This window comes from Mesoplodon mirus, assembly GCF_964341445.2.
Source record: "Mesoplodon mirus genome assembly, chromosome: 15".
Taxonomy (NCBI): Eukaryota; Metazoa; Chordata; class Mammalia; order Artiodactyla; family Ziphiidae; genus Mesoplodon; species Mesoplodon mirus.
This window is the reverse complement of record NC_138991.1, coordinates 30906889-30918523: the sequence shown is the minus strand read 5'-3', so window position 1 is coordinate 30918523 and position 11635 is coordinate 30906889.

The following is an 11635-nucleotide window of genomic DNA, read 5'->3' as shown; positions in this document are numbered from 1 at the left end:
CATTTTAATTTCATAAAGATAAAAATGAGGGAAAATTTGTAACTCATTTGTTTTGGTCTTTGCTTTAATATTTCCCCATGTTTAAGTTTTCCATTCTCCATCCTCTGTTTGTATTATATTCTATCATTTTCATGTCTTTTGTCTTTTTTCTGTATTCTCAGATTTGCACAGTGTGTCATTTATTCATGTCTCTACATCATTAAGTAAGCTCTTTACTGCCTTTTAATGTGATTTTAAGTTCAGCATTTGTAAAGTTATTCAAGTCCTTTAAAGGATTTAAATCTTTTGCAATCTTGTACATTTCTGCTGTTCTCATCCCTGGGTGTCTTTGCATAATTATCTATAATCTCATCAGGATTTTTGTCCCCTGAGACTTAAAAGCCCTGTCTTTATGCATTCTTTCAAGAATACCACACAGTTTCTGGAAAGTTTCTTCAAGACACTGCTGGTGATTATTTTCAGAGCTAGGCTTGTCTTCTGCCTCTTCTGGATATGCTGCTCCCATTTCTTAGTTTGGCTTTACTTTCTCCATAGGCCCTCGCTTTTCCCCTTTCCTGGCTGGCTTGATTTCATCTTTTCCACAGGCAGTCTTCATGTTTCTAACTACTCATTTTGGGAGGTAGCTAATTCCCCTCTCAGAATCACAGCTAAGGTTATGGTTGTTATGTAGGCTCCTAGTTTAATTCTCCGTTTTTAGCAGCTTCCCCCTTCCCCATGTACTTCCCTCTCCCACAGCTACTTACCCTCATATTTTCACCATCTAGTTCTCTGGACCTCTAAGGCAATACCTCCATATAACCCACACACCCCAGCATGAACTTTTCTCAGGGCACTTCCTCTCCCAGTGGTCTCAAAATTATTTCCCAGAAAGTAAAAAATTATTTTGACAGCTGGCAGCTAACAGCTAAGCTGAAGCAAAGTGTTCCCAAATGAATATAAACAACTTTCACAGACTATAAACAATAATCAGACAAGGCCACTCTGAGACCATGCCTAAAACAAGGCAGAGACAAAGCCATACCACGGCCACAAAAATAAACACTTTGCTTTTCTTTTCTTTTCTTGCTGATAGGAGTAATTGCTGTTGCTTTACCAATGACACTCTCTAGCACTGCTTCAATTCTTCTACTAACCAAATAAAAATTACCAAGATATCCAATCACCAAAGTACCCACTCTTTCCAAAACTACTGGCCCAAGAACTGGTCTTCACTTCCTGACACACTCAGTCCAAACTTAACTCCCAACTTCCTTCAACCCTCCTAAGAATCACTCAGTACAAGTCCAAAACCTGGAATAAACGCCTCTTAACAAGGCATCTTATGGATCCCATTGTGTGCTCTCTCCCTGGCTGCAACAAGCTAAATATACCTAAATTCATTTGACCAAGTACATTCCTGGTGGTCTTTTGTTGGTCAATTTCAACACCCTGAAAGACAAGTCATTTCTTCAACAATGGATGTACAATTTAAAATATTTTTATGTATTAATAAGGGCTAATTACCAGTGTGAATAAAAAAATGTTGACTGCCATAGTTGCAGCCATCAAGCTACTGCAGCCACCCCCAGGGATGCACCCTGTGGGGGCTCAGAATGGAAAAGAACAGGATACTGGCCCTAGATAGCTAAGGTGCAAATCAAAGGGATGATTTCTATGAGAACAGACTCTTGCTTCTTTCTGTACACACAAAAGTGCTAAATTCATTAACTTGAGATATCTGGTTTTCTTTATTTAACAGTAATCTTTTGATGTTCCAACTACCTGGTCTTTGTTGCAAAAACCCCTATATATCCTTGTTCCTCCCTTACCTCTTTGAAGCAATCCTTCAGAGCTATTCTGAGAAGCTATCTTCCAGGCTTGAAGTCCTTAGAAAATCTGCCAAATAAAACATAATTCTTAACTTTTAGGTTGTGCTTTTTTTTTTTTTTTTTTTTTCAGTCAACAGCAGCAATCCACCTACTAGTAATCTGGTGTGACACTAGAGTGTTCTGAGGAATTTGGTGTTCTTCTCTGAAATATGACTAACACATTAATAGTTTAAAAGTTCTGCCCATGTGTACATCAGAAGCAATCTTTGTTCTCTGCATTTTAGTATTAGGCGTGATTAAGAGCTAGGTGACTCTGCTTCAGAATTGGCTTGGCTGCCTGGTTATTGGGGTGCCTCAGCTCTCTATTACCTCCTTTATCTTCCAGTAAGCTAACTGGTTTTCACTTCCTGTTTATTGGTCAAAGCAAGACATGAGATAAGCCCCAGTATTCAGAATGGGTGGAGACTACAAAGTTACAGGGCAAAGGGCATGGGTACAGAGTGGCTATTAATTAAAGCCATTAATGTTATTGTTTAACTTCTCAGTGTCTTGTCTGTAAAATAGAGAAAATAATACTTACAGAATTTTGTCATGAGTTTAAATATGTTACAAAAAATGAGCTAATACATGTAAAATGTTGAGACTAGTGCCTGGGAACTAGTGGGCACTATATAAATATTTGCTTATTATTATTGTCTTGAGTTGGTTATTCCTTTGTATTAAGGGACTTCTTGCTTTGAGTTATACATTTTTCTTGGTTTTATTTAATTTTCTATGTGTTTTTGTGTTGCTTTGTTAATATTTTTATCAATAATGCTTTAAGCCTACATTTTTCATAATCAGAGCTGAAGATATATATTGACTTGTATAAAATCATCCATTTTCTTATTACTAAAACAGATGTATGTGTAATTTCCCTTGAATTTTTTTTCTCAGTGTCACTTTATTAGATGGACTTCTCATAAATTTGTGTTATTTGAGTAACTTGCAACAAAATCTCAAGGTATGTGTAATAAAATTACTCAGTTATTTTTAAGTGCCTAAAGCATAATTTTATAATGTATCATAAAAATAAGCTCACCTTACAACTTTAGGGGGTTTTTTCCTCTCCAGTGTTTGGTAGAGTTCTCCACTGACAAGTGGGATTGGGACAGATAAATTGGCCAAGGGGCTGTGAAAGGAACAACTTGGAATTGTACAGTGTACAACCTGTGCGACTATACACAACAGCCCTGGGATTGCAACTCATTCTAAGTGAACTTTGGTCAAAAAATTGGACAGCTGCCCATTGAGAGCAACCTCCAATGTAATGCTCACTGCGCTATATCTCCAAGGGGTTCATTTTATTGGTTTGTCTTTTGTTTTTCATAATGCAAGGTAAATACTGCTAACACAGAGACCAAAACACTCTTTTAGATTTGTTTGCCTCTCAGTGAGACTTACTTTCATTTCACGGTGCTTGGCCAACTCCAACCAGCTTTACTATGTACACCTCCTGTGATGCTCACCATAGCTGGCAAGGTTATCACCAGACACACCAGACTTTGAATGGCACGGGCAAGGTCAGGCAGTAGTACATTTTAGCACGCCAACTCAGACCCAGCTTCTAACTCCAGGCCGGCATACCACCCACCGTACTCTATTCTGTTTTTTTTTAAAAAACTGCAAGAAGGAAGGAAAGAGGAAAGCAGAACATTGAGTTCAACAACAGGATAGTTCTAAAGATAAAATTGCTGTTTGCGGACTGTTGGGATGCACATTTTAAACCTCCCAAAACAAGTCACTTAGATTTACTGCTTGGTAAGAAGAAAAGCCTTTAAAATTGGTTTTCAAATAGAGTGTTTTTTCTTCATCCTCATAAGTGCAAAAGTGACTAAACACTCTACACTTTTTCGATCTTTCCCAAATAATATCACCTTTAGTGAAGAACCAAGCATGAAAAATTTCAGCTCAAAAGAATCACTCTCTAAAATCATGGAGCAATTTTTTAAAGAAAAAAATGTGGAAAGAAAATGTATGTGTAGCCAGAGGTAGTAACACTGGTTGGTCTGACATGGTTGAGGAATGGGCTGTTTTGAATAAATAAATTTCTAACTAAAGCATTACCTATTAATGTTTTTCATGGAAATTCATCTGTTTTTATTCTTAACTCCTTAAAATAATGCAGTGCAAATATTTTTTAAGGAATAGTTAAATAAATTTAGGGACCACAATTTTATCTTTATCATACAAATGGAAAAGAAATATGAGTGATGGAATTCCAGAGATTTGGAATGTTTTTTAAAAGTCTTTATATATGATAGAAATGTTTAGGCCAACTTTATACTTCCTAAAATAAATAGCCAATTTTAAAAAAATAGAGTTTTTCTTAAAAAATTAGAAAATACTGATACAGAGTAGAAAATAAAAACCACTTATGGCCAACTACCAGAGATAACTAGTGTTACTGTGTTTTTTTTTTATCCCTAACATCTTTGTGTGTGTGTGTACACAACTTTAATTGTTGTAAAGGGACAAAGTAGGTAATTAAATAGTTAACTTCATTAGAGGATTATAAGTTAAGGAAAAAGCTAAGGAGACCCTTGTAAGTTAATGAAAGCAAGCTTGCTTAACCACAAAACCAAGCAGTCTTGTTTAGCAACAAAACCATGCAACAGAAGCATGAAACATGGCCCCAAACCAATAAAACAATGGTGGAATAAGACCCACATCCTGCCCAGTGAACTCAGTAAGTTAATGATTCCTAGGACATGCTCCTCTGGGCACACTAAAAACAAAAATATAAGGAAAGGGTAACATTATACTGAAACTTGAGATGATTTACCATTTTTAACATATATTACTACATTTTTGCTCATTTCCATCATGCCATGACAGTCCTGTCTTGATCATGTAGGGACAAGAAAACTCCCCTGCCTGATGTGGAGGAGGAGCTGATGATGGAAGCTTGATGTCTACTCAAGAATGAGGAAGAAGGTGGTCCTCTCCTCCTCCCCACTTTTCCTTTGATTATAAAACTGTAGCCCGCTAAGTTCTTGGTGTGTGGCACCCTCTCACCCACCCACGTGTAAGCCTCACAAACATCCTATTCTAATAAATCACTTCTTATCTATCACTTTGCCTCCCACTGAATTCTTTCTGTGCTGAGACATAAAGAACTGTAGCTCCTCAGAACCCCAGAGACGCTTTTCTGTTGTTTCAGCTGGCAACCATGAAGGGATAGTGGTAAGATAAGAAGGATAGGGGTTGGGCCCTAGAGGGGTCGTGGGACACTATGAGCCAGGAGTACCGGGGAGGACACTCTGCTAATGTCTGCCCCTTTAAGCAGGCCGATCAACCTCGAATGCTTTGGGGCTCTGATTATATACCTAGGTACAGACCAGGAATGATTGTATGGATGTATAAAGACAGTGAGCCAGAGAAATGGTGGCAATCAGCTTGGGTTACCATAGAAAGGTGGTATGAATATTTAGAGACAAGGAAGGGATCTTTTTGCTGGTGCAGGAGACAAGGGCAATGGTATGTGAAAAGGAAGAAATTTTACTTGCTTCTGACAGGATTTAACAATCTATACTCTTCTTAATTCTGAGATTTTTCTCCTCTATTCTATATCTATTCCTGTTAAAACACAAGTCTGTAAACTTAACTATTCCAACTGTTATATATAAACTGATAAGTTTTGCATTGCAATGTTTGTTTAATGAATAAGTTTGAAAATGGAACTATGAGATTGCTGACTGTCTGGATATATGTAAGTCTTGTGTGTTTTTGTCTTTAGATAGTATTGCTGAGGTTAATTTATAAATAAGCTCTATTTAATTGGCTTTAAAAAAAGTAAGCACTAACAAATAAAATATTTCTAAATATAAGGGAAACTAAGCTAAATGGATTTCAAGTTCATGTGATGTGAAAAATATTTAATATTAAATTAATACCTTGTATTAAAGCTAAAGTTTGTTGTTTAAGTTTATTAATTAATACAGACATGTCTTTAGAGTCATCAGCATTAATTATGATATTTTATTGTACTTGAGTTTACTAAAAGTCAATAAGTTCATATTATATCTGTTGTAAAATTTGTCAGCAAGAAAATTAACCCCTCATTGTCAGACTTCTGCCATTCTGATGTCCTTGTAGCATGGCAATAGTCTGCTCTGAAATGAGAGAAATGAAGATTGATAAACAATAGCTACAAATTAAACAGTCAGGGCTATGAGAAATCCAAAACAGCATCTTGGCTTTTCCTGGTGCCCTGGCAAACCCCATCTTTTATTTAATGGTTTAAAGCCTTTCTTGGCTACAGGGCTGATGCCCTCACAGTGAAAAAATATAGTTTTGAAATGTGTTTTTCACTTGGGTTATACTTTCTACAATTTTTAGTGATCAAGGCACCCACTACTTTACTAGAAAATTATATGAGCTAATTTGACCAATTAACCAGACTTATTTTATAAACAAATTAATCTTAATTTGGCTACAGTTGGTAAAAATAAGGGTAATTTTAGAGAAAAAGAAATTATATTTTTGTGGCTTTATTTTAAATACATCTTTATTGGAGTACAATTTCTTCACAATGCTGTGTTAGTTTCTGTAGTACAACAAAGTGAATCAGCCATATGCATACATATATCCCCATATACCCTCCCTCTTGCATCTCCCTCCCACCCTCCCTATCCCAGCCCTCTAGGTCGTCGCAAAACACCAAGCCGATCTCCCTGTGCTATGCTGCTGTTTCCCACTAGCTATCTATTTTACATTTGGTAGTGTGTATATGTCGATGTTACTCTCACCTTGCCCCAGCTGCCCCCGTCCCTGCCCCCGTGTCCTCAAGTCCATTCTCTATGTCTATGTCTTTATTCCTGCCCTGCCACTAAGCTCATCAGTACCTTTTTCCCCCCATAGATATGTGTTAGCATATGGTATTTGTTTTTCTCTTTCTGACTTACTTCACTCTGTATGACAATCTCTAGGTCCATCCACCTCAATACAAATAACTCAATTTTGTTTCTTTTTATGGCTGAGTAATATTCCATTGTAATATATGTGCCACATCTTCTTTATCCATTCATCTATCAATGGACATTTGGTTGCTTCCATGCCCTGGCTATTGTAAATAGTGCTACAATGAACATTGTGGTACATGTCTCGTTTGGAATTATGGTTTCCTCAGGGTATATGCCTAGTAGTGGGATTGCTGGGTCATATGATAGTTCTATTTTTAGTTTTTTAAGGAACCTCCATAGTGGTTTTATCAGTTTACATTCCCACCAACAGTGAAGGAGGGCTCCCTTTTCACCACACCCTCTCCAGCATTTATTGCTTGTATATTTTCTGATGAAGGCCATTCTGACTGGTGTGAGGTGATATCTCATTGTAGTTTTGATTTGCATTTGTCTAGTAAGTAGGGAGGTTGAGCAGCTTTTCATCTGCCTCTTGGACACTGGTATGTCTTCTTTGGTGAAATGTCTATTTAGGTTTTCCATCCAATTTTTTAATTTGGTTGTTTGTATTTTTGAAACTGAGCTCCATGAGCTGTTTGTATATTTTGGAGATTAATCCTTTGTCCATTGTTTCATTTGCAAATATTTTCTCCCATTCTGAGGGTTGTCTTTTCATCTTTTTTATGGTTTCCTATGCTGTGCAAAAGCTTTTGAGTTTAATTAGGTACCATTTGTTTATTTCTGTTTTTATTTTCATTACTCTAGGAGATGGGTCAAAAAATATCTTGCTGTGGTTTATGTCAAAGAGTGCTTTTCCTATGTTGTCCTCTAAGAGTTTTATAGTGTCCGGTCTTACATTTAAGCTTTGAATCCATTTGGAATTTATTTTTGTGTATGGTGTTAGGTAATGTTCTAATTCATTCTTTTACATGTAGCTGTCCAATTTTCCCAGCACCACTTATTGAAGAGGCTGTCTTTTCTCCATTGAATGTTCTACCTCCTTTGTCATAAGTTAGGTGACCAGAGGAGTGTGGGTTTATCTCTGGGCTTTGTATCCTGTTCAATTGATCTATATTTCTGTTTTTGTGCCAGTACCATACTGTCTTGATTACTGTAGATTTGTAGTATAATTTGAATTGGGGAGTCTGATTCCTCCAACTCCATTTTTCTTTCTCAAGATTGCTTTGGCTATTTGGGGTCTTTGCGTTTCCATACCAATGGTAAAATTTTTTGTTCTAATCCTGTGAAGAGTGCAATTGGTAGTTTAATAGGGATTGCATTGAATCTGTAGATTGCTTTGGGTAGTATAGGCATTTTCACAATATTGATTCTTCCAATCAAAGAACATGGTATATTTCTCCATCTGTTTTTCTCTTCTTTGATTTCTTTCATTAGTGTTTTATAGTTTTCTGAGTACAAGTCTTTTGCCTCCTTAGGTAGGTTTATTCCTCGGTATTTTATTCTTTTTGTTGCAGTGGTAAATGGGATTGTTTCCTGAATTTCTCTTTCTAATTTTTCATTGTTACTGTATAGGAATGCAAGAGATTTCTGTGCATTAATTTTGTATCCTGCAACCTTACCAAATTCATTGATTAGTTCTAGTAGTTTTCTGGTGACATCTTTAGGATTTTCTATGTATACTATCATGTCATCTGCAAACAGTGACAGCTTTACTTCTTCTTTTCCAATTTGGATTCCTTTTATTTCTTTTTCTTCTCTGATTTCCATGGCTAGGACTTCCAAAACTATGTTGAATAAGAATGGCGAGAGTGGACATCCTTGTCTTTTTCCTGATCTTAGTGGAAATGTTTTCAGTTTTTAACCATTGAGTATGATGTTTGCTGTTGGTTTGTCATATATGGCCTTTATTATGTTGAGGTACATTCTCTCTATGCCCATTTTCTGGAGAGTTTTTATCATAAATGGGTTTTGAATTCTGTCAGAATATTTTCTGCATCTACTGAGATGACCATACACTTTTTATTCCTTAATTTGTTAATATGATTTGTAACACATTGATTTGTAACACATTGATTTGTAACACATTAATGTAATTTGTAACACATTGATTGATTTGTGTATATTGAAAAATCCTTGCATTCCTGGGATAAATCCCACTTGATCATTGTGTCTGATCCTTTTAATATGTTGTTGGATTCTGTTTGCTAGTATTTTGTTCAGGATTTTTGCATCTATGTTCATCAGTGATATTGGTCTGCAATTTTCTTTTTTTGTGTGATATCTTTTTCTAGTTTTGGTATCAGGATGATGGTGGTTTCATAGAATGAATTTGGGAGTGTTCCTCCCTGTGCAATTTTTTGGTAGAGTTTGAGAAGTATCAGTGTTAGCTCTTCTCTAAATATTTGATAGAATTCACCTGTGAAGCCATCTGGTCCTAGACTTTTCTTTGTTGGAAGATTTTAGCTACAGTTTCAATTTCATTACTTGTGATATGTCTGTTTATATTTTTAATTCTTCCTGGTTCTGTCTTGGAAAATTCTACCTTTCCATGAATTTGTCCATTTCTTCATGATTGTCCATTTTTTTTACATATAGTTATTTTTAGTAGTCTCTTATAATCCTTTGTATTTCTGTGGTTTCAGTTGTGATTTCTCCTTTTTCATTTCAAATTTTATTGATTTGCATCCTCTCCCTTTTTTTCTTGATGAGTCTGGCTAAAGGTTTATCAATTTTGTTTATCTTCTAAAAGAACCAACTTTTAGTTTTATTGATCTTGATCTATTGTTTTCTTCATTTCTATTTCATTTATTTCTGCTCTGGTCTTTATGATTTCTTTCCTTCTACTGAGTTTGGGTTTTCTTTGTTCTTTTTCTAGTTGCTTTAGGTGTAGGGTTAGATTTTTTATTTGAGATTTTTCTTGTTTCTTGAGGTGAGATTGAATTGCTATAAACTTACCTCTTAGAACTGATTTTGCTGAGTCCCATAGGTTTTGGGTCATCATGTGTTTGTTGTCATTTGTGTCTATGTATTTTTTAAATTTCTTCTTTGATTTCTTCAGTGATCTCTGGCTTATTTAGTAGTGCACTGTTTAGCCTCCAAGTATTTGTGCCTTTACAGTTTTTTTTTTCCTGTAATCAACTTCCAATCTCGTAGCATTATGGTCAGAAAAGATGCTTGACATGATATCAATTTTCCTAAATTTTCCAAGGCTTGATTTGTGACACTAGATGTGATCTATCCTGGAGAATGTTCCATGAGCACTTGAGAAGAAAGTGTATTCTGCCACCTTCGGGTGGAATGTCCTATAAATATCAATTAAATCTATCTGGTCTATTGTGTCATTTAATGCTTGTGTTTCCTTATTTATTTTCTGTTTGGATGATCTGTCCATTGGTGTAAGCAGGGTGCTAAAGTCCCCTACTACTATTGTGTTACTGTCAATGTCCCCTTTCATGGTTGTTAGCATTTGCCTTATGTATTGAGGTGCTCCTACATTGGCTGCATAAACATTTAAATGGTTATCTTCTTGGATTGATCCCTTGATCATTATGTGGTGTCCTTCCTTACATCTTGTAACAGTTTTCATTTTAAAGTCTATTTTATCTGATACGAGTATTGCTACCCCAGCTTTCTTTTGATTTCCATTTGCATTGAATATCTTTTTCCATCCCTTCACTTTCAGTCTGTATGTGTCACTGGGTCTGAAGTGGGTCTCTTGTAGACAGCATATATAAGGGTCTTGTTTTTGCATCCATTCAGCCAGTCTGTGTCTTTTGTTTGGAACATTTAATCCACTTACATTCAAAGTTATTATCGATATGTATGTTCCTATCACCATTTTCTTAATTGTTTTCAGTTTGTTTTTGTGGGTCTTTTTCTTCTGTTTTTCCAGCCTAGAGAAATTCCTTTAACATTTGCTGTAAAGCTGGTTTTGTGGTGCTGAATTCTCTTAGCTTTTGCTTGTCTGTAAAGCTTTTGATTTCTCTGTCAAATCTGAATGAGATCAATGCTAGGTAGAGTAACCTTGGTTGTAGGTTTTTCTCTTTCATTACTTTAAATATATCATGCCACTCCCTTCTGGCCTGCATAGTTTCTGCTGGAAAATCAGCTGATGACTTTATGGGGATTCCTTTGTATGTTATGTTTTGCTTTTCCCTTGCAGCTTTTAATATTTTTCCTTTGAATTTAATTTTTGTCAGTTTGATTAATACATGTCTTGGTGTGTTTCTCCTAGGATTTATCTTGTATAAGACTCTCTATGCTTCCTGGACTTGGGTGGCTATTTCCTTTCCCATGTTAAGGAAGTTTTCCACCATAATCTCTTCAAATATTTTCTCAAACCCTTTCTTTTTCTCTTCTTCTTCTGGGACCCCTATAATTCGAATGTTGGTGTGTTTAGTGTTGTCCCAGAGGTCTCTGAGTTTGTCTTCAATTCTTGTCATTCTTTTTTCTTTATTGTGCTCCTTGGCAGCTATTTCCACCATTCTGTCTTCCAGCTCATTTATTCGTTCTTCTGCCTCAGTTATTCTGTTATTGATTCCTTGTAGCTTATTTTTCATTTCAGTTATTGTGTTGTTCACCTCTGTTTTTTGTTCTTTAGTTCTTCTAGATCTTTGTTAAACATTTCTTGTATTTTCTCAATCGATGCCTCCATTCTATTTTCAAGATTCTGCATCATTTTTACTGTCATTACTGTGAATTGTTTTTCAGGTAGGTTGCCTATTTCCTCTTCATTTATTTGGTCTTGTAGGTTTTGGCTTTGCTCCTTCATTTGTGACATTTCTTTTGTCATGTCATTTTTTTTTTTTGATGGGTGGGGTTGTGTTCTGGCCTTACTTTTTGTTTGGCCTGAGGCTTTCAACACGTGAGTTTGCTGGCTGTTGTGTAGAGCTGGGTCTTGTTGCTGAGATGAGGACCTCCAGGTGA